The sequence below is a fragment of the Lucilia sericata genome, unplaced genomic scaffold, assembly GCF_015586225.1.
Source record: "Lucilia sericata isolate MDLA Ls3-8-SP2 unplaced genomic scaffold, ASM1558622v1 Contig000641F_arrow, whole genome shotgun sequence".
NCBI lineage: Eukaryota > Metazoa > Arthropoda > Insecta > Diptera > Calliphoridae > Lucilia > Lucilia sericata.
The window spans coordinates 181018-204226 of NW_023994647.1; the positions used below are offsets into that span (position 1 = coordinate 181018).

The 23209-nt window shown below is 30.3% G+C and overlaps 1 protein-coding gene across 1 annotated transcript in view; it reads right to left on the bottom strand.

Moving 5' to 3' along the window:
• The window catches only part of LOC119606954 (pre-rRNA 2'-O-ribose RNA methyltransferase-like), a gene marked incomplete at its 5' end in the record, with an annotated part of 168223 nt that overhangs the window by 140786 nt on the left and 4228 nt on the right, over window positions 1–23209 (bottom strand). The gene's annotated exons all lie outside the window — the stretch shown is intronic.

Genomic DNA, 23209 nt, shown 5'->3' on the forward strand with positions numbered 1-23209 from the left:
TTATATAACCTCAATCACCACTGATGGTGAAATGAAATGTCAAAGAATAAATAATATTTATTTTCGTTTGTAAAATATAAATTAAAAGTGTGGCAGAAAATAATAAATATTGGCCCATAATCATAGTCAAACACTAAAGTCGGTTCTTTTTAAAAACAACTTTAATATTTAAACCTGTTACTAACTGTTTCTTAACTATAGTGGAAATTGATAATAGTTTTAAGTTGAGCCAGCTTTAAGTGGGTGCTTAGTAAAATGTTTGAAATTTTGCATACAAACTGGTATAAATACTGTATAAGTGGCATCTCTGCACAGCTGATACAATAAAAGAACCAAGAAATAAACAAAATATAAATTGTTATTTTAACATTTTAAAGAAAAATAAACTTATTAAAAAGTGCGTTGCTATTTTATCAAGCCTATATCGCAAAAAAAAAAAAAACTCATCAGCGTCCAGCTCAAATGGGCAAACCAGGGATGGAAAATGAGATTTTGTTTCAGTATCAAAAAATATTTCAGAGGGTACTTTTTTGGATCTTAGAGTACTAAAATATTTTTTTTTGCTGAAAGTTGTTAATATCTTAAATACACCTTAACATGTTTAGATATTTTTAAATAATCAACAACAGAAGTATAAAAGGTATTATATATACCGTAGGGTGATCGATTATTCGACATTTTCCAAAAACCGGTTTTCGAGTAGTTCGAATAGTTGACATTTGAAAAAAACCGGTTGATATTATTAAAATTCAGAGAAAACGGTTTTTTATTATAAATAAAAACATCTAGTTTAATTTGAAAAAAAAAATTATGACCCGAACTGATTTTTTAAAATAAACATTATTTCTTTAATGTAAAAAATTGGGAAGAATCATAATCCTAGTTTATTCTAAAGTCCCTGTTTAGTAAATTTTCATAGGCATTCCAACACTGCAATAATATTTCAGCGACAAATTAATTATTGTAATTGGAATATAATCTTAAGATTGATAAAATTTTATCCAACAGTTATTTCAATCAATTTTACAAATAAATTTTTGTAATTAATTAGGAAAATCAAAAAAGTTTAACCAAAGGTGCTTTAGAAAAATATACTCTAGTTTCTTGACTCGAATATTTTAAAATTTAGACAGGCTGTATTATTATTTATTTCAAAATTTAATTGAAGTAATCTTTGAATACAAGGCAAATAAAAGTATTCGAAACCGGCTTTTAAAAAGTTAAAAAATCGGGTTATTCGATATTCGAAAAAATCAACATTTAGAAAAAGCCGACACTGGTAAATCAGAAAAACCGGTTTTAAGACCGGTTGAAAAACAGAATCGATCACCCTAATATACATATATTAATATAATGAATCTTTGTCCGTCCCTCAATGTTAACCTTTTAGATATAATTTGATGAACTTCAATGTCCATGGTATCATATAGCTACCATAAAAATATTACCCCGATATTGTACTTCGTAAATATGTATATTAAAATCAGTCATGATACAATTTGTTATATTTTAATAAATCCTGTCTTAAAGAAATTCAGGCCACATTTGGCACTACTCAAGGATGAATTTAGAAATTCAACTTATTTATTTATTATACGCTAACAATTGAGCTACAAATATTAGTAACAATAGTTTATTGTCAATAAATCTCTTATATACATTAGGATGGCCTGGTTCTCAACGAAAATTAAAGTTTAATTGATTATAAGATAGCGTTTCTCAAAATTTTTGTCCTGGGGTCAATATTTGGCGAGCTGGATCAAAGGGTAAAAAGATCCTTTTTTGAGGTTTTTATGATTTTTTTTCATATTTCTTCCAAAGGAAAGATATAAAATTTTAGTATCATTAGAAAGGTCCTTGGGAGACGCTTTCAATGGCATACCAGAAATTTTTGTGTAACAGTAAAAGTAATCTAAATTTCCTAATTTTTCGTAAAAGTTTCAGATTTTTTACATTTAAAACATATATGATTTTAATATAATTGTTTGAAATTAATACACAATAATCCTCAATAAAATCGACGAAACGGTTTTTTCCGTTTTTCAAAATTCAATCTAGATCAAATTTTATTAAAATTTATCGAAGCCTATGTACGCTACCAAAACATTGCGAAATAATGGAAACAATAACATAGAAATCGTTATTTACAAAGCAAGCGTAACAAACAAGTAGATGTTGTGTATGTCATTGAAATCGTCTCCCAAGGACCTTTCATATGATACTAAATTTGCATATGGTTTATTTGTCAAAAATATCATGAAAACCATAAAAAGGGCCTTTTTATCCTTTGATCCAGCTCACCAAATATTGACGTCAGGACAAAAATTTTGAGAAATGGTATCTTAGAATGAACTGCATTTTCATTTTCGGTGGGAACTTCAGCAATTTCCATTTTGGGGCCACCCTAATATACATATGTGTTATTAAATTAAAATTCAATGTACATAGGTGTTCATTTGTTAAAAAATCAATAGTCATATCAAATTTTACACATGAGACCATACATAAGACCATCCATGACATGAAACAATAATTTGCTTTAAAGTCGAAATAATTTTCACCAAAAATTTCTCTTATTATCTATGGTTGAATTCTTAATTTCAAAACATATCGTTTTATATTAGATAGAAATTGAGTCCTTCGAGCTTCTATCATTTGGAAATAATTTGTTTTAAAGTCAAATATTTTTTCAAAATTAAAATTTTTGGTAATTTTCTCATATAATATTAACAATGGAATTTAATTAGATTAATATTCATATAATGTCAATCAAGATAAAAATTCGAAATGAGCTGCATTGGTTACTTGCAAAACATACTTCTAAAAAGTGGCTTTTAAAACTAGATTTCAAAACATTCTTAGAATTTCAAATTTAAACTTTTAAAGATACTTTGACCCCCATTTTCTCATTGTCTGATTATGTTTTATCATAACGATAAATTGACATTTTACATATAAAAATTATTTTAACCGGCAGCATATCCACCTGTTAAACGATAACCGGAGGTTGAGATATTGGCCCTGAGAGTATCAAATAAGACTCGGGAGTATCACGGTACTTTTGAACATCAAATAGTATCAAAAAAAGTACCATCGTACCAAATTTGCCATCCCTGGGGCAAACCGTTCCTTATACGTGCAACTTAGGCTTTCTTTCTTCACACAAATATTCGATAAAACCAAAATAATTTTCATTGTACTCAATTGTACACATCTCTTCAATTATTTTTCAACACATTTTCCATAATTTATAAAAAAATAACATAATTCATACACTTTGTTTTTGGTTTGTTTTGATTTTGTAACTTTTGATAAGTGACAAACAGCTGATAGAGTTAAAGTGATGTTAACTTTGTTAAAAACAATTTCAGCTTGTTTTAAGTATAAAACTGACTTTAGCCGAAAAAGTAAGCTTTTTCTCGTCTATAGTAGCTGAAAAGTATAAATTTTAATAAATGATACTTAAAGTATACTTTTTTGATGACTATGATTATGGCCCATTAAGTTTAAGTGATGAGAAAAACTATTAAGTGCTAATATCCTCGAAATTTCGCGAAGAAAATTTTAGTTTTGTAAGTGCGTTTAGTTTTCTCAAGTGTGCTTTATTCTCTCAGAACTCGTCTGTGTGAGGAGAATAACAAATTCTGTTTGACAACCCTTTCAGTTTCGTCTATATCCCTACTATATGGTTAAAGTAATTTGCTGAGGGGGACCTTAATGGGGGGTAGGGTAAATTATGGACCGATCATAAAATTTGGTAGAGAGAATTTGGCTGATACAAAACTTATTTATGTCGAATTTCATCGCTATACTCGTATCTTTAAAATAGTTATGACCGTTAAAGCTGTTTTACGAAGGGCCACTTGTATGGGGCTATGCGAAAACGTGGACCGATATTCCCCATTGTCAATACCAAACAAACCTTATCAATAAGAAATATTTGTGGAAAATTTTAACTCTCTAGGTCTTTCCGTTCGGACTCTATCGTGTTTTCAACAGACAGACGGATGGACAGGCATGGCTAGATCGTCTTAGAATTTAATAAGAACCCAGAATATATATACTTTTGGGGGTCTATGATCAATATTTCGATGCGTTACAACGGAATGACAAAATCAATATACCACCCAACTTTTTTGATGGTGGGTATAATAAGTAGGAAGGTATAGTAGGGCATTGCCGACCATTAATTTTAAAAATGTACTTTAATTCCGATATATTTAAGGAATTTATTCATGAAAAACTAATTTTCTACAAGAGACTTTATGTGGAATTCAGGGTCAAGTATGGGCCGATCCACCTAAAATTTGGAGGAAGGATTCATGGATATAAAAAATTCTAAATTTGATGACAATGAGGCCCAAACATTACAAAAATCGGCAGTGTCAACTATGCTTATATAAAACTTTTTTGTACCAATTTTTAGAGATACTAGTATATTTGACGCAGTTATAAGTTAAAAAGCTCAAAGTGGATTGTATTGGCTAGGCGATATAATGGACCGATTTCAACTATTTTCAATGTGTTAAAACACATATACATATGGTCCAAATTTCATCAAAATATTGTGAAAATTGTGAGTTGAACCTTGTCAAGTGAAACTTTTGAAGCAGACAGTATTTAAGGCAAAACATGATCGGCCAAGAATTCTCTGAGTTACAGTGGGTCAAAGTTTGGCATTTTGCCAATGACATTATACTTATGTTTTCTCCCATTAGGGTAAACATTAAAATCTATTCTAAGCCCATAGATCAATTTATGCAAATTATCAGAGACTTTTCGTTTGCCGCTGATATTTTTCATCTTAAATATAGAAGTTTCGTTGACTTAAAACAACTTCCATAACATTCACGAAATACTTTTTATTAAAACCCATTTAATCTAAATCTAGTTTTTAGATAACTCGGCATACATTTTTTAAGACAATGATTTGTATATTTACAAACCATGTTTCTGTCGAGTTTTACTCCGACGTCAACCATTTTTACTCCGACGTCAACCATCAGAATCACTTTCTGAGTCGATGAAAGTTCGCACAAGTAAGTTTTATACAAGCCTTGATAATCTTGCCGAATTTCGAAATGATTGGACTTCATTTGACCCTAGCCCCCATACATAGCCCCCCTCAGAAAGTGACTTGAATATCCGCAATTCATTTATTAACACTGTTATTGCAATGAAATTTAGCACAGACAAATATTATATAAATACAAATCTATCCAGCCCGTTTTATCGGGATCGGTCTACTTTGGTCCTATCCCCCATATAAAGCCTCTTTTAGAAAATTAGTTTTTCGTCAATAAATTGCTTAAATAAATCGGCATCAAGGTAATATTCAAGATAAATGCTTTATTATTAAAAATAAATCACATTTAATATTCATAACTGGTGTAGGGTATCATATGGTCGGCCACGCCCGACTAGACTTTCTTACTTGTTGGTTCATATAAAACTTATTTACATTGAATATTATCGCTGTACTCGGATTTTTATGCCAGTTTTGAAGGAGGATCTTATATGGGGGTAGGGTCAATTGTGAACCGATCCACATACAATTTGGTAGAGAGATTTTGACTCCCGAGGAACTTACATACTTGTGTCATATTTTATCGCTATACTCGTATATTTTCTGAAGGGGACCTTGTATGGGCGGTAGGGTAAATTATGGACCGATCCTCCCTAAATTTGATAGAGAGATTTTGGCATAAAGCTTATGTGTGTCAAATTTCGTCACTATATTCAAATTTTTGAGCCAGTAATGAGCGTTATTGCATTTCATCGCTTTACTCGTATTTTTAAGCCAGAAATGAGCGCTAAAGCCATTTCTTGAAGAGGACCTCATATGGGGGGTAGGGTCAATTATGAACATATCCACATAAAAGTTGGTAAAGACATTTTGGCCAATTATGGTCCGATCCTTACTAAATTTGGTAGAGAGATTTTGGTCAGCATAAAACTTATTTGTGTCGAATTTCGTCACTATATTCACTATTTCATAAGGGGACCTTATATGGGGGTAGGGTCATTTATGAGCCGATCCTAAAAAAATTGGCAGAGAGGTTTTGGTTCTAAAGAAACTTACTTATACCGAATTTCATCTCTATAATCGAATTTTTAGGCCAGAAATGAGTGTTAAAGTAATTTTCTTAAGGGTCAATTATGGACTGATCCTCAAAAAATATGGCTCATATGAAACTTATTTATGTCGAATTTCATCGCTATGCTCGTACTTCTAAAGCAGTTATGCCCGTTAAAGCTGTTTTTTGGAGGTCCACTTGTATGGGGGCTATCCGAAAAAGTGGACCGATATTGCCCATTTTCAATACCAAGCATGGCCATAGAGAATATTTATGCTAAACTTCAACTGTCTAGCTCTTCCCGTGTGGTCCCTATCGTGATTTCAACCGACAGACGGACGGAGATGGCTAGATCGTCTTAGAATTTAATAAGGACCCAGAATATATATAATTTTATGGATCTATAGGCAATATTTCGATGTGTTACAAACGTAATGACAAAATCAATCTTTTTTGATGGTGGGTATAAAAATAATTAAAACAAGTCAGAGTGCTGCTTATATTCGGCTGTGCCGAATCTTAAATGCCCTCCACCTGTAAGCTACTTTTTATGAAAACCCTTCTAAATATTTCTAGATACGTATTTAATAAATTGTGAAAGTTTAAATTGTGCTTCCTTGATGAGGGTGCTATCATTTAGAAATCATATACATATACTTTTTATGGAGATATGGCCAATTATTGGCCGATACGAACAAAATTTCGTAGAATGATTTATCGATAAAAAACACACTATGTTGGTTTTTATCCGTATATATTTATAATTGAATGAAATATATTGGAAAAAGTGACTTATAGAAATGGACCTTATATGAGAACTATTACCAATTATGCAATAATCCAAAATTTTGTTTTTTTAAAGATTTCTTATATACACAAAATATACTATGGAGCTTATATGACATATATGACCAATTATGGACCGATCCGAAAAAAACTTATTTATATAGCTATTTTTAAAATATCTTTATTTCTTAATTGGATATTTGCATTTAAGCGATTTTCGGAAGTGGTCCTTATATGGGAGCTGTGACAAATTATTGACCGATCCGGAAAACATTTCGCAGGGTGTTTCACATCTACTTTAAACACATTCATGACTAATTTTATACCGATATCTTCATTCAGTTATGAAATATTTGCGTTTAAGTGGTTATCGGAAATGGGCGTTATTTGGGAGCTATGCCCAATTATGGATCGATCCAAAATATATATTGCAGAGTGATATATATACACAATACATATTTATGTTGAATATTATTTCAATATTTTCATTTCTAAATTAGTTATGTGCATTTAAGTGATTTTCTGAAGTTGACCTTATACCCAGCAAAAAATTATCAGAAAATGTAAGCGATAAAATTGGGTAGAAGCAATACAATGCTAACTTAATTAAAAAAGCTTCCCAAATGCAATAAAGTAAGGCAGTGATTTTTTAATTTTGAAAGTTCTGGTGTATCTTATTAGTATGCTTACTTAGAATGCATACTTTATTGATTATTTATTATGTCGGTGTTGCAGAAAAGTTTTAGAAAATCGATTTTTGGAACTTATTTCTAAATCTAGATAATTTTTAATATTTTATCATAATATTAATCTGTGTGTTCATGTTAACCTTGTGCGCACGGCACAGCTCGCCATTTTCGAGATAATTACCAAAATCATCCTCAAATGGGGCAAGTACGAAGCTTATTGGAAAATCAGTACATTATTAAAATAAAAATATAAAATTGACAAATCTATACAAGTAACTGTTTATATTTTTTTTGGTTGTTTTGCTTTTTTTTAATTTTCTTATGAAGTAAGAAGTACTGAGAGCATGACTTGGTATTAATCCAAGAAGAAATAAATCTAAAAAGAGAGTCTGCCTTATATTAGTGCTCCGCGCGTTCATTAAAGTAAGGTAGACGATGGTTTTTCTTATTAAGTTGAATTAAAGTACATAATTAATAGGAGAAAACACACCCGATTGTATTAATTTTTACATATTTTTGAATCCGCGAATCACTAACGTAAGGCAGTAGAACCTGTTTTAGCGATCATTTACGAAAAGATTAAAATTATATACATAAGGGTGTTTTTATGATGCTATAGAAAATAAAAATAACTATACATACAATCAGTGTTGCCGCTTTGGTTATTATTAATTTGGATATTTTTATTTTGCATGTGTACATGTGAATTATTTTTTCGTTTTGGTTATTTTTTGCAAACAATTGCTGTTTGCTTTTATTCTGAAAATAAAATTAAAAAAACTTCTTTTATCTCTAGTTTTAAACCAACTATGTAAATATACATATCGTCCCTGTTTTTAATTTTGGTTATTAATTAATAATTTTTTTATTACTGCAATTTGTACATTTACTGGTTATACTTATGTGCACAAAGGTATTTTTCGATATCTTAATTGGTTTAGGATTTAGCAAAACTAACACTAGCCAATCTAACACCGTGAATAATGGAATGAATCACTTTCTGGGTCGATTCCAACTCGTCCGTCCTTCCGTTAATATTTCTATTGGAACTTTTTATGTAAAGAACTCGCGGTACTTATATGAAAAAACGAAGTAGGCTGTATTTCGCATTTCGATTTTTATGGAATTGTGTGGGAATGGTCTACGTACTTAGTAGATTATGTCCTCCAAATTGAATTAAAAATTTAAAGTATAATTGCACCTTCTATACCTATTTGAAATTTTGCATAAACAGATACTGTGCTAATTTGTCGAAATTCTAAGATAAATGATTTAATAAGAATTAATAAAGTATTTTCTGCTAATTGATGCAAGATAATACAATTTCATTGTGATACTATTATCACAATATCTTTAAAGTATTAATCAACTGATATTTTTAAGTAACACAGCTAAGGAAAATGAAATTGTATTATCTACAAAACTTTTAATAACATCTAAACTCGTACGACGAACAATAATCGCGATATATGCAAAGATTTGATACTCATCACCTTTGACTTCTACTATCTCACCATGACTTTTAGTTCTTTATTTACATTGTATACTAGTTTTTATTTTACCGTCTTAAATTCTAAATTTTGGTCAATTTGTCGGATAATTTGGATAGATTACGTTTACCAATATTGCTGAAGTTATGAATGTAATGCTAACATCCGCTACATGGTATTATAATTTGATCAAATATACCCCTTAAACCCAAATTTCAAACGAAATCTATTTTTGAATTGCGCTAAAACGCGTTAAAAACTCAGTTATTTTTTAAAATAAATATTAATTATACCCTACACCACTTTACTGGGGAGGGATATAGTGTTTTTGTGCTGATGTTTGTAACGCACAATAATATTAGTCGGCTTAGAATCTTTTTCTGATGGTATTATAATTTGGTCAAATATACCCCTTAAACCCAAATTTCGAACGAAATCTAAAAATCTGTACATAAAATGGGAATAATTTTTTAATTTAAAATTGTTTTCCAAAAAGTCAAATGTGGAGTATTTTTGAATTGCGCTAAAACGCGTTAAAAACTCAGTTATTTTTATACCCACCATCAAAAAAGATGGGGAGTATATTGATTTTGTCATTCCGTTTGTAACACATCGAAATATTGGTCATAGACCCACAAAAGTATATATATTCTGGGTCCTCATTAAGTTCTAAGACGATCTAGCCAAGTCTGTCCGTCCGTCCGTCTGTCTGTTGAAAGCACGATAGAGTCCGAATGGAAAGAGCTAGAGGATTGAAATTTCACATAAATATTTCTTATAGGTAAGGTTTGTTTGGTATTGAAAATGGGCAATATCGGTCCACGGTTTCGGATAGCCCCCATACAAGTGGCCCCTCGAAAAGCAGCTTTAACAGCCATAACTCGTTTAAAAATACGAATATAGCGATGAAATTCGACATATGTAAGTTTCTTATGATCCAAAATCACTATGAGGATCGGTCCATAATTGACCCTACCCTCCATATAAGGGGGGGTAGGCTCATCACTGGCTTAAAAATACTAGTATATAGATGAAATTCGACATAAGTAAGTTTCATACGAGTCAAACTATATCTAAAAAATTTTATGAGGATCGGTCCATGATTAACCCTACCCCCCATATAAGGTCCCCTTCAGAAAATGACTGCAACGCTCATTAATGGCTTAAAAATAGGAGTGTAGCGATGAAATTCGACACAAATAAATTTAATACGAACCAAATTTTATGAGGATCGACCCATAATTGACCCTACCCCCCTATATAAGGTCCACTTCAGAAAATTACTTTAACGCTTATAACTGGCCTAAAAATACGAGTAAATGATGAAATTCGACATAAGTTTCATTCGAGTCAGACGAGGTTTGATGGTGGGTATATAAGATTCGGCATAGCCGAATATAACACTCTTACTTGTTTAAAATAAATATTAATTATACCCTACACCACTTTAGTGAGGAGGGTATATTCGGTTTGTGCTGATGTTTGTAACGCACAATAATATTGGTCCTATACACCTTAAAGTATACCAATCGGCTTAGAATCTTTTTCTGAGTCGATTTAGCTATGTCCGTCCGTCTGTCCGTCCATGTAAACCTTGTAATCAAACTACAGGTCGCAATTTTAAAGATAATTCAATGAAATTTGGGACACGATATTCTATGGTATGGTCGGTCGATTATTTCACCTAGCCCCCATACAACTGAACCCGCCGAATAAGGCTCTTAAGTTCATAATTATGTTTGATATACTCGTATTCCGACAAAAAGCTGCAAAACCAAGTTCTCTACTAGCCTTGATGACCCTCAATAATTGTATAGTTATAGGGTCTCATTTGACCATAGCCCCTATACCTACAAATTTGACTTAAAAGTCCACAATTTTATTCAACAATAAATGGCTTAAGTATATCTGAGGCAAGGTACAATTCAACTTAAATGCTTTATTATGAAAACTAAATCAAATTTTAATTTTGTAACAGGTGTAGGGTATTATAAGGTCGGCCTCGCCCGACTATAATTTCTTACTTGTTACTTTTGTTAACGAATCCGGGAAGTGACATATATTTATTGTTGAAAACACGATAGAGTCGAAAAGAAACAGGATAGAAAACTGAAATATTTTGCCAAAATATTTTTAGTTGACCCAGTTTGCTTGGTATTGAAAATGCGAAATATCGGTCAGCGATTTCACGTAGCCCCCATATTATGCCCTATTCAAAAAATTACTATATTGCTTAAAAAAGCATGTATAGCGATGAAATTCAATATAAACAAGTTAGAGTGCTATATTCGGCTCTGTCGAATCTTCAATACCCTCCACCTTAAACTGGTTTCATAAATTATCAAATTTTATGGATTGTTTCAAATTCACCTTAATATTTTAGACTAACTTTCATTACGCCTTACAATATGCAATTAAAAACAAAACTACCACTTAACAGACAGAGCGTACTAAATTTAACCTATGTTCTGTATTTAAAATAATTTCTATGTGTGAGAGAAATGTATGGTAATATTTATAGTTATAAAACTTATATAATTTTGTACGGGAGGTACAATAGATTTTCAACATTGTTGATACTATGAAAAAAAGTAAAAAAATTGCTTTTAAATTTTTATTGTTGAACTGAATTTTGACACTTAATTTGATTAAAAAAAATTTATTATTTATGACAAAAAAAGATAAATCGACCAGGAATCGAACCTGCAATGCTCAGTTTGTTAATTCTCCCTTCCATCCACTGAACCACTTCATTATTTTGTCCTTCGTTAACTAATATTTTTCATATAAAAATGCCATGTTATTTTCTGTTTGTACAACAAAACATTGCTGCTGAATAACTTTTATCAACACTGATGTTGCTGAATAGCATAAGAAATTAACAGTTACACTTTCTCAATGTGTACATTTTATTTGATCTTGGGTTAACAACAATTTTTTACACAAGCAGGAAAGAGAATTTCTATGTGAACATTAGTTGCAAAAAATTACGAAGCTAGTTAATAGTGTAGTAGGAATGATGTAAAACTAGCAACTGAGAGATTTTAAGTTCGTTATGGACAGTTTTTATTTAATTTTTTGCGAAAAATAATAAATTTTTTAATCCCTATGGGTGGTACAAGAAATTGTGGACTGATTTCGATTTTCAACTCAATGGATTCCCAAACTATATGTATGACAAAATTCAAAAATAAATATTTGTGCCAAATTTTTTATGGATATCATTATTTGGTAATTAGTAATATGCGTTTTAGTTATTCTCGAAAGGGGACCTTAAATGGGAGCTTTGATCAATTATGGATCGACCGTAAAAAAAAAATTATAATAAGTTTTCTGTAGATAAAAGCAATATTTGTGCCAAATTTTGTATGGATATCTTTATTTTGTAAAGAGTTTTATGCGTTTAAGTGATTCTCGAAAGGAGACCTTGTATTGGACGTACGACCAATTACAGACCGATCGTAAACAAATTTTACAGTATCATTTCTGTATATAAAAGCAATGTTTGTGCTAAATTTTGTATGGATACCTTTATTTGGTAATGAGAAATATGCGTTTAAGTGATTTTGAGAAGGAGACCTTGTATGGGAGGTATGAACAATTGTGACCGATCGTGAAAAAATGTACAGTAAGATTTCTGTAGATAAAAGCAATATTTGTGCCCAAGTTTGTATGAATATCGTTATTTGGTAATGAGTTATGTGCGTTTAAAAGTTTTTCGGAAGGTAACCTTATATGGGAGCTATGACCAATTATGGACCGATTCAGAAAATTGTTTCCTTATATGAATTCTATTGGCGTAGAATTTAAATTTGTAAAATTTCGTAAAGATATCGGCATTATTTCGCAAGTTATTAACAATAAATTAATTTCGGGGAATATGTACATTTGTATGGGAGGTACATGTAATGATTTTTAACAATGTTGATCCTAGCAAGAGTTATATCTCTGACAAAATTCATCAATTTATCTGCAGTATTTTTTGTAAAAATACCAATAAATATGTGAAAAAGCACTATTTTTTTGAGGTTGTCTCAAGTTTTTACTCATAACTATGAACCTATTTCACCGATCTTGCTGATTTTCAATACCAAACTGCTTAGGATATCAATGAATATTTTGGGTGAATTTCATATAGTTCCGTTGCTTCGTTTTAACGTAAGCGTGTTTTATACAGACAGACAGACGAACATATCTAAATCGACTCAGAATTTCATAAGGACTAAGAATATATATACTTTGTTGGGTCTCAAATGAATATTTCTCGGTGTTACAAACGGAATGACAAACTTATATATACCCTCTATCACCACTGATGGTGGTGGGTATAAAAAGTTTTATAGGAAATGTATTTGTCAAAGTTTATGAGGATCGGTATATAATTGACTCTATCCCTCATAAAAAGTCTCCTCAGAAAATAACTTTAAAGCTCATAATGTACCGCTATATAGCAACAAAATTCAACATATTCAAGTTTTAAACGAACTAAAATATCTCTGTCAGATTTTATGAGAATTGGTCCATAATTGACCATACGTCTCATATAAGATCCCCTACAGAAAATTACTTTAACGCTCATAACTGTCTTCATAATACCTGTTTAGCGACGAAATTTAACAAAATTACAAGCTCCACTTCAGAAAATGAATTTGATATTTTAACGTCCAAACGTAAACATGAAACAAATAAAAATAATTTTGTTTACTTTTTTCTTAATTTGGCTATTTTTTATTCGAATTTTGGTTAGAAAAAAAATTTTGTTGTGGCAAGACTGGTAATATGTGCGATTACGTGGTTATTGAAAATGGGCCTTATATGGGAGCTATGTCCAATTATGGACCAATCCGAAAAATATTTTGCAAAGTGATATATTTATGTATACACAAAACATATTTATGTTGAATATTATTCCAATATCTTTATTTCTTAATTAGTTATTTGTATTTAAGTATTTTTCGAAAGTGGACCTTATATGGGAGCTGTGACCAATAATGGACCTATACAGATATACGTTGGTAATATGATTTCTGTTTATATTATATACATATTTAGTTTCTGAGAAAACTACTCAAGAACTAGGAAAAAAACGTAACTTTTTTTCGAGGAAGTCTGAAATTTTTACTCATAACTTTTTACGTTGTGGACCGATTTGGCTGATTTTCAATACCAAACTGCTTAGGACAAGAGTGAATATTTTCAGTGAATTTGACTGATTTCTTTTGCTTAGTTTTAACTTGAGAGTGTTAGAGGCAGATAGACAGACACAGGACAGCACACAGACACAGAATCTCACAATGATCCAGAATATATATACTTTGTTGGGCCTCAGATGAATATTTCTTGGTATTACACACGGAATGACAAACTTAACCAAAAAAATTTAAAAAATTAATTTTTTTTAGAAAGAATGAAGAAATAATCTGAACTTAGAATAATTAGATGATATTAGATATGCTTGGATAATTAGATGAAAAGTTACACTCATTTGAATAAAACCCTGTATGACCAAAATGTCCAACTTTGACCCCCTCTAAGTCCAGCAGTTCTGGACCGATAGCTCTGAAAATTGTGCCTGGCCTACTATCCAATTGTACTAACCTTGGTGCAGATTTCGAATTTTTGAGTTGGGTCACTTGTATTGGCTAGGCGAAATAATGGACCGATTTCAACTATTTTCAATGTGTTAAAGCACATGTATGGTCCGAATTTCATCAAAACATTTTGAAAATTGTGGGTTGAACCTTGTCAAGTGAAACTTTTGAAGGAGATAGTATTTAAGGCAAAACATGATCGGCCAAGAATACTCTGAGTTACAGTGGGTCAAAGTTTGGCATTTTTGCAAACATGTGTACATTTTTGTACCCGGCGTTGCCAATGACATTATACTTAAGACTTCTCCCCTTAGGGTAAACTTTAAAATCTGTTCTAAGCCCATAGATCAATTTATGCAAATTATCAGAGACTTTTCGTTTGCCGCTGATATTTTTCATCTATATATATAAAAATCAATGTATGTTTGTTTATTAGTTTGTACCTTATAGGAGGCTAAAACACTGAAGCGATCTTCTTAAAATTTTCAGTGTATGTTCCCCTATATCTGGAAGGAACTATAGGATACTTTTTATTTTGAAATTGCAAGTGGGAGGGGTGCCACGCCCACTTTTTCAAAAGTCGAATATCTCGGAACATGGTACAATTAGAGTCCTCAAATTTTTTATGGACAATTTTGACATCCATATGATTATTTGATGAAAAAATAGGAGGACTAGAAATAAGGGGCGTGGCACCTCCCATCTATTTATATAAAAATGAATATGTGTTTGTATGTTTGTTTGTTTTGACTTTATAGACAGCTAAACGGCTGGACCGATTTTTCTGAAATTTTCACAGTGTCTTCTTGTATATTTTTTACTTCAAGCTTTCAAGTGGGCGACGTGCTACGCCCACATTAAAAATTAGTATTAAAAGTCGCATATCTCAGAAACTGCAAGAGTTGGAGTCCTCAAATTTTGTATGGGCAACTTCACATACATAAGAATATTTTTGGACGAAATGGGCTGAATGCCTATAGTGGGCGTGGCACCTTCCATATGATGAAATTATTAAATCAGTATATCTGAGAAAATATAACAGATAGAGTCTTGGTACTTCCCATGAACTAAATAGAATTAAATGTCTGGGAAACTATTAGGTAGAGCAAAAATACTTTGACATCAATGTGAACATTTCGGTAATAAATTGGCGGACTAGCAAATTGTAACCTCCCATATGAATTAAATGCAACAATTTTACATGCAAAAATTTGACATTCATGTGAACATTTAGAGAAAAGAAACCTAGGCATCTCCCATATGAACTAAAAACTAAATGTCGTATATATGGGAAACTATTATATTATTCAAATTTTTCATAGGTTACATTAAAATCTAAATTAACGTTTGGAAAAATTGGTAAACTTGCAATAATTTGCGTAGCATCCCCAATATGTAAAAAATTTATAGTTGGAATCTTCAAAATCGTAAATTGTTTTTTTATTTACATTGCTTATAGTGTAGCAAAGCACACTGGGAATAGCTTATGCATCAGAAAAGATAGTTTTTTTTATATCAGTTTATTATTTGAAATTTATTATATTACATTTAATAAATACATACCATTAGCTTTACAATTCATAAGAAACTTTGTTCAAATCGTTTTATTTGTAAGCTACAGAATCATTTAATTAAATACTTAAGTTACAATAAATGCACTAGATTTGCCACAACAACATTTTTTTTCTAACCAAAATTCGAATAAAAAATAACCAAATTAAGAAAAAAGTAAACAAAATTATTTTTATTTGTTTCATGTTAACATGTAATGTAAATTTACATTTGGACATTAAAATAACAAATTCATTTTCTGAAGTGGAACTTGTAACTATGTTAAATTTCGTCGCTAAACTGGTATTATGAAGACAGTTATGAGCGTTAAAGTAATTTTCTGTAGGGGATCTTATATGAGACGTATGGTCAATTATGGACCAATTCTCAGAAAATCTGATAGAGATATTCCTTTAAAACATGAATATGTTGAATTTTGTTGCTATATTGCAGTACATTATGAGGGATAGAGTCAATTATATACCAATCCTCATAAACTTTGACAAATGCATTTGCAATAAAACTTTTTTATATTGAATTTCATCGCTATACATTCTTAAGCAATATAGTAATATTCTGAATAGGGCATAATATGGTTGCTAGGTGAAATTGTTGACCGATATTTCGCATTTTCAATACCAAGCAAACTGGGTCAATTAAAAATATTTTGCAAAATATTTCAGTTTTACATTCATAACTTCAGCAATATTTGTAAACGTAATCTGTCCACATTATCTGAAAATTGACCAAAATTTCGAATTTAAGGCGGTAAAATAAAAACAAGTATACAACATCATCTAAAAATGTAAATAAAGAACTAAAATTCATGGTGAGATATTTAGTAGAAGTCAAAGGTCATGAATATCAAATCTTTGTATATATCGCGATTATTGTTCGTCGTACGAGATTATATGTTATTACAACTTTTGTAGACAATACAATTTAATTTTCCTTAGCCGTGTTACTTAAAAATATCAGTTGATTAATACTTTAAAGATATTGTGATACTATTCTTGCATCAATTAGCAGAAAATACTTTATTAATTCTTATTAAATCATTTATCTTAGAATTTCGGCAAATTAGCACCGTAAATGTTAATGCAAAATTTCAAATAGGTATAGAAGTTGCAATTATACTTTAAATTTAATTTGGAGGACATAATCTACTAAGTACTTAGACCATTCCCACCAAATTCCATAAAAATCAAAAAGCGAAATACAGCCTACTTCGTTTTTTCATAAAAGTACCGCGAGTTCTTTACATTAAAAGTTTCAATAGAAATATTAACGGAAGGACGGACGAGTTTGAATCGACCCAAAAAGTGATTTTAAGTTAATGGATGCACCAAACGGAGAGAGAGGATCCATTATTCACGGTGTTAGATTGGCTAGTGTAAATAAAATAATATTACGGTTTTGTTATGATTTAAATCAACTCATTTAATATGTGGAAAACGCATAGGTACTTTTGTTAAATCCTAAACCAATTATGATATCGAAAAATACCTTTGTGCACATAAGTATAACTGTAGATGTACAAATTGCAGTAATAAAAAAAATTCGAATAGTAAAAAAAAATTCCACATATTACCAAAATTCAAAACAGGGACAATATGTATATTTACATAGTTGATTTAAAACTAGAGATAAAAGAAGTTTTTTTAATTTTATTTTTAGAGTAAAAGCAAACAGCATTTAGTTCAATTGTTTGCAAAAAATACCCAAACCAAAAAATTCACATGTACACATGCAAAATAAAAACAAGTAAGAAATTATAGTCGGGCGAGGCCGACCATATAATACCCTACACCTTTGACAAAAATATAATGAGATTTAGTTGCCATAATAAAGCATTTAAGTTGAATTGTACCTTGCCTTAGATATACATACTTAAGCCGTTTATTGTTGAATAAAATTGTGGACATTTAAGTGAAATTTTGATGGGGGCTTTTCATAGGGGCTAGGGTCATATGAGAACCTATTATTATGGAATTCGTGGGGGTCATCAAGTCTTGTATACAACTTGGTTATTGCAGCTTTTTGTTGAGATATGAGTATATTAAACATAATTATGAACTTAAAAGCCCTATTCGGCGGCTTTGTACCTGTAGTTTGATTACAAGTTTTAAAAGCCCTATTCGGGGGTTCAGTTGTATGGGGGCTAGGTGAAATAATGGACCGATGTTAACCATTTTCAACAGGCTTCGTCTACGATACCATAAAAGATCATGCGCCAAATTTCATTGAATTATCTCCAAAATTGCGACCTGTAGTTTGATTACAAGTTTTAAACGCCCTATTCGAGGGGTTCAGTTGTATGGGGGCTAGGTGAAATAATGGACCGATGTTAACCATTGTCAATAAGCTTCGTCTACGATACCATAAAAGATCATGTGCCAAATTTCATTGAATTATCTCCAAAATTGCGACCTGTAGTTTGATTACAAATTTTAAAAGCCCTATTCGAGGGGTTCAGTTGTATGGGGGCTAGGTGAAATAATGGACCGATGTAAACCATTTTCAACAGGCTTCATCTACGGTACCATAAAAGATCATGTGCCAAATTTCATTGAATTATCTCCAAAATTGCGACCTGGGGGCAAACCTGTAGTTTGATTACAAGGATTACAAGCCCTATTGGGGGGATCAGTTGTATGGGGGCTAGGTGAAATAATGGACCGATCTTAACCATTTTCAATAGGCTTCGTCCCTGGCACAATAGAAGATCATGTACCAAATTTCATTGAATTATCTTCAAAATTACGACCTGTAGTTTGATTACAAGGTTTACATGGACGGACGGACAGACAGACGGACGGACAGACGGACGGACAGACGGACGGACATAGCTAAATCGACCCAGAAAATGATTCTGAGCCGATTGGTATACTTTAAGGTGGGTATAGGACCAATATTATTGTGCGTTACAAACATCAGCACAAACCCAATATACCCTCCCCACTAAAGTGGTGTAGGGTATAATAACCAATTTTGGTTAATAATAACCAGAGTGGCAACACTGGTTGTCGCTCGTTTCTTGCTTTTGCAATAAAAATGAACGAAAATATATTAATGCAGGGATATATAATTGTAATTATTGTTGTACTTTTTTTAGCATCTACACTACATATTAAGTAGTTTTTAGAATTATAATCTTTTTTAAATTTACCAAAATATATATGCAATTATGTTAAATCTTTTCCCTTAATAGGTATATATTATATTAAAAATTTAGTTAAAAAGCTCATATTTCTATTTTAATATTTAAAATAAATATGTGCAAATAGGTGTCATTTGTTAAAAAATCAATTGTCCTATAAAATTCTATACATTGCGCTCCATACCATGAGACCTTATATAGGATATTTACTCATACATCCGATTCTGAATATGACATGAAACAATAATTTGCTTTAAAGTTCAAATATTTTTGACCAAAAACTTCTTAATTATCTTTGGTTAAATGCCTAATTTCAAAACATTTGTTTTAAAGTGGAATATTTTTGCAAAATTTAAATTTCTGGTAATTTTATCATAAAATATTTACAACGGAATTTTAATTAGATTAATATTCATATAATGTCAATCAAGATAAAAATAAGTACAATTTCCGATTCCATTTCGAAATGAGCTGCATTGGTAATTTGCAAAACATACTTCTAAAAAAGTCGTTTTAAAAGTAGATCTTTTAAATTCTGGTAATATTGAAAAGAATTCCATTACTCTATAATTTTATTAGCCTTTTTTTCTAGAACTTTTAGTTGATGCATTTTTGAGAATTATATGTAAATATGTGCCAAAGCATTCTTGTAATTTTAAATTTGAATAATTTGATACATTGTTTTAAAGATACTTTGAGAGTATCAAATAAGACTCGGGACTATCACGGTATTTTTGAACATCAAATAGTATCAAAAAAGTACGATCGTACCAATTTTGCCATCCCTGATGAGAGTACAACAATAGCTTTGTTCCTTTACTTGTCAAGTTTGCAGGTTTTTACCAGAAATTGTAAAAGAGAACAAATTTGAGCAATTAAAATTATTTTCTCTTTGCCAGAACTTGCAGGTTTTAGCCAGAAAATTTTTTCCTGGCAAATAGAAAAAAATTGTCAAATAAATTATTTGTTTAAAAAAATACATTGAAACTAAAAAATGTTTGATATTTTTGATTTATTTTCATAAATAAGTATGTGTGATTGTAGTTTTTCTATTTTATTTTAATTTCAATAGAAATGTATATGAATAAACTTCAATACAAATTTATTGAAAGAGAAATTTTGTTTTTTCTGTTCCCGTACTTTTTATAAGTACGAAGAGAAAATTCATTAATTCTCTTTAGCCAGAAAAGTTCTGGAACAAAGCTAATTTCTCATTTTTTGTTTTTTTTTTTCGCTCTTACACTTATACAAGTGCAAAATGTGGTAGTATATGTCTGCCGATCGCGGATGTAAACATAGCTGCCAGATTTGACGATTTATCGTCATTTTGACGATTCTTCGTTTCAAAAATAGCAAAGTGACGATTTTTTCTTGAAACTAACGATTTTTGAAAAATTAAAAAGAAATAAAGATTTTATATATTTTTTTTTATTTTACAGTGAAAAAAGGAAATTAATATTAAACTTGGAATTCAGTAAAAATAGAATTTATATTATAATGAAAACTAGAAATTAAATTCTAGAAGAGCTATTATAAAACATTCTAAGTCGAAAAAGTGTGTTTTGAGTTTTGAGCTCTCAAAGCTTAAACATATTTTACATCTAAATGTGCATGCTATGTACATTATTTCTTATAACTTTTGAAGAGATCGACAGATCTGAACCAAATTTTCACTGTATAAGTTAAATCTAGTACAAACAAGTTTTGTAAAAGAACTAAATTATACGAAAAAATCTCACCAAGTTTAATCTTTTTATATCTACTCAGCAAAAAATAGTGCTTCCTCGGAAGCAGATTTGTAAGGCAGAGAGCAGTTGTTACTGCTTGCAATTGTTATGAAAGAATATATGATTTTTATATGGGATTTCTCTCGTAGAGGCTCTGCCTAAGGAATCCAAAATGTGCATACTTCATACTGTTGAAATTGCGCTGATTTCAGTGAATTAATATTATTTTTCAACACTGAACATATATTTAAATTTAGAAAGATGCAAAAATTAAGTGATTTTAGAGCTGTTGGGAAGCAAATTTCTACACCACAAACAATAATTGCTGAATATATCCCTTCCAAAATCTTTTTTGTAAGGCAATAATTTTAAGATGCAATAAAGGAAGGAGTTAAAGATGCAGTAGTTATATTTATTGCTTACAAATCAAGAATATTTTTTGCTGGGTAATAGTGCTGTAATATTCTACTACTTTTGATTACTCAATACTACTCAATACTTTTCGTTTGGGTACTCAATACTACTCGATACTTTTAACGGTTTTATTAAAAATTAAAAACGAGGACACCACACCTCTTTTGAGACATTTTATTTTTTTTTAGATTGCGTCAATAAATATTTGTATAAACTTTTTAACTATTATTGCAGTTTTTTAATTATTTTTACATTGATTTGATACTGCTAAGAGTTGCATTTCTAATAATGATATGATCTGTATTAGTTGTAGAGCTGTATTTTTCCAAATCATAGCCGTTAAATTTAAATAAATTAAATCCATATACAAGTCTAAAAGTATTGAGTAACTACTTTTTAGTATTGAGTACCCAAAAAATAGGGCAAATACTCGATACCCACTACTCAATACTTTACCAGCACTACTGGGTAAGTACTTGTTTACAGAAAACTTTAAAAAATTTTACAAACTGTTTTTTGCTTAAAAAGATTAAAATATTCCTTGTGCACCAAAACAAGCAATATTGTGATGCAACAAACTTTGAGAAATTTAAGGAAAAAAATGAACAAGTTTCTATACCTAAAAACTATATGTGTACACTGTGTAAATTTTAGCAGTATTTATGTTTGATATTTTTAAAAATGCCAGAACATTGAAAACATTATGAGAACATTAGAAAAGAATTAACATTAGTGTCGAATATTCTTCAAAACTCAAAGTTTATTGATTTTTGAGCAATAATATTCCGCATTTTTCGAATTTTACATATTTCATCTTAAAATATTACAATATTTTTAATTTTTTATAAAAATTTTAAGCTTTTCATATTCTCCGATTTTTTGACGATTTCTTAAGACCAAAATGACGATTATTTAAAAATTTATCGGGAAATTGACGATTTTTTCAAAAATTCATCTGGCAGCCCTGGATGTAAATCATGATCATACATTCGGAAATTTTCGTGCTTTTCGAAGTAAAACATATTTTATGGATATTGAAAATATAGTAATTTCTTAATACATTAATAATGTGGAGAGTTTGGATACAATTAAATATTAAAAACTTGGTGTATTTGAAAACATTAACATTTTTTTAATTATTTTATATTTTTTGCACGCTCTGTATAAAAAGGTGCCAAAAAATTCAAAATTTTTAAATTTTGCACGTTTTACAAATGTTAATGACAGATATCTATGAAAGATTGATATATTTTTGACATAAAATTTTTACTTTAAATAAGGGACCAGAAAGCATATTATGGATCTGTCCTTACCAAAATTTGGTAATGAGATTTTTAATCCTATAAAACTTGTTTGTATTGATTTTCATCACTATATTTGTATTTTAGCCTATATGGGGATAGGGACAATTCTGAACCCATCCTTATTAAATTTATTACAGATATATTTGGTCTTATAAATGTCTTTATGACGAATTACAACACTGGCCTGTTATGAGCGTTAAAATAATTTCCTAAAGAGGAATTTAAATGGGGGTGTGGTCAACAATGAACTGAACCTGTGGCTCTTTTAAAACCTATGTTTTGTAAACTGTAAATTTTGGCTCTTCCGACTCAAAAGTTTGCCGACCCCTGTAATAGACTAATATGCAAAAATGTATATAAAGAAAATTGCCAGATTGTAGAAATTATAATTGAAAAATATCAATAAAATTATTAAAAATA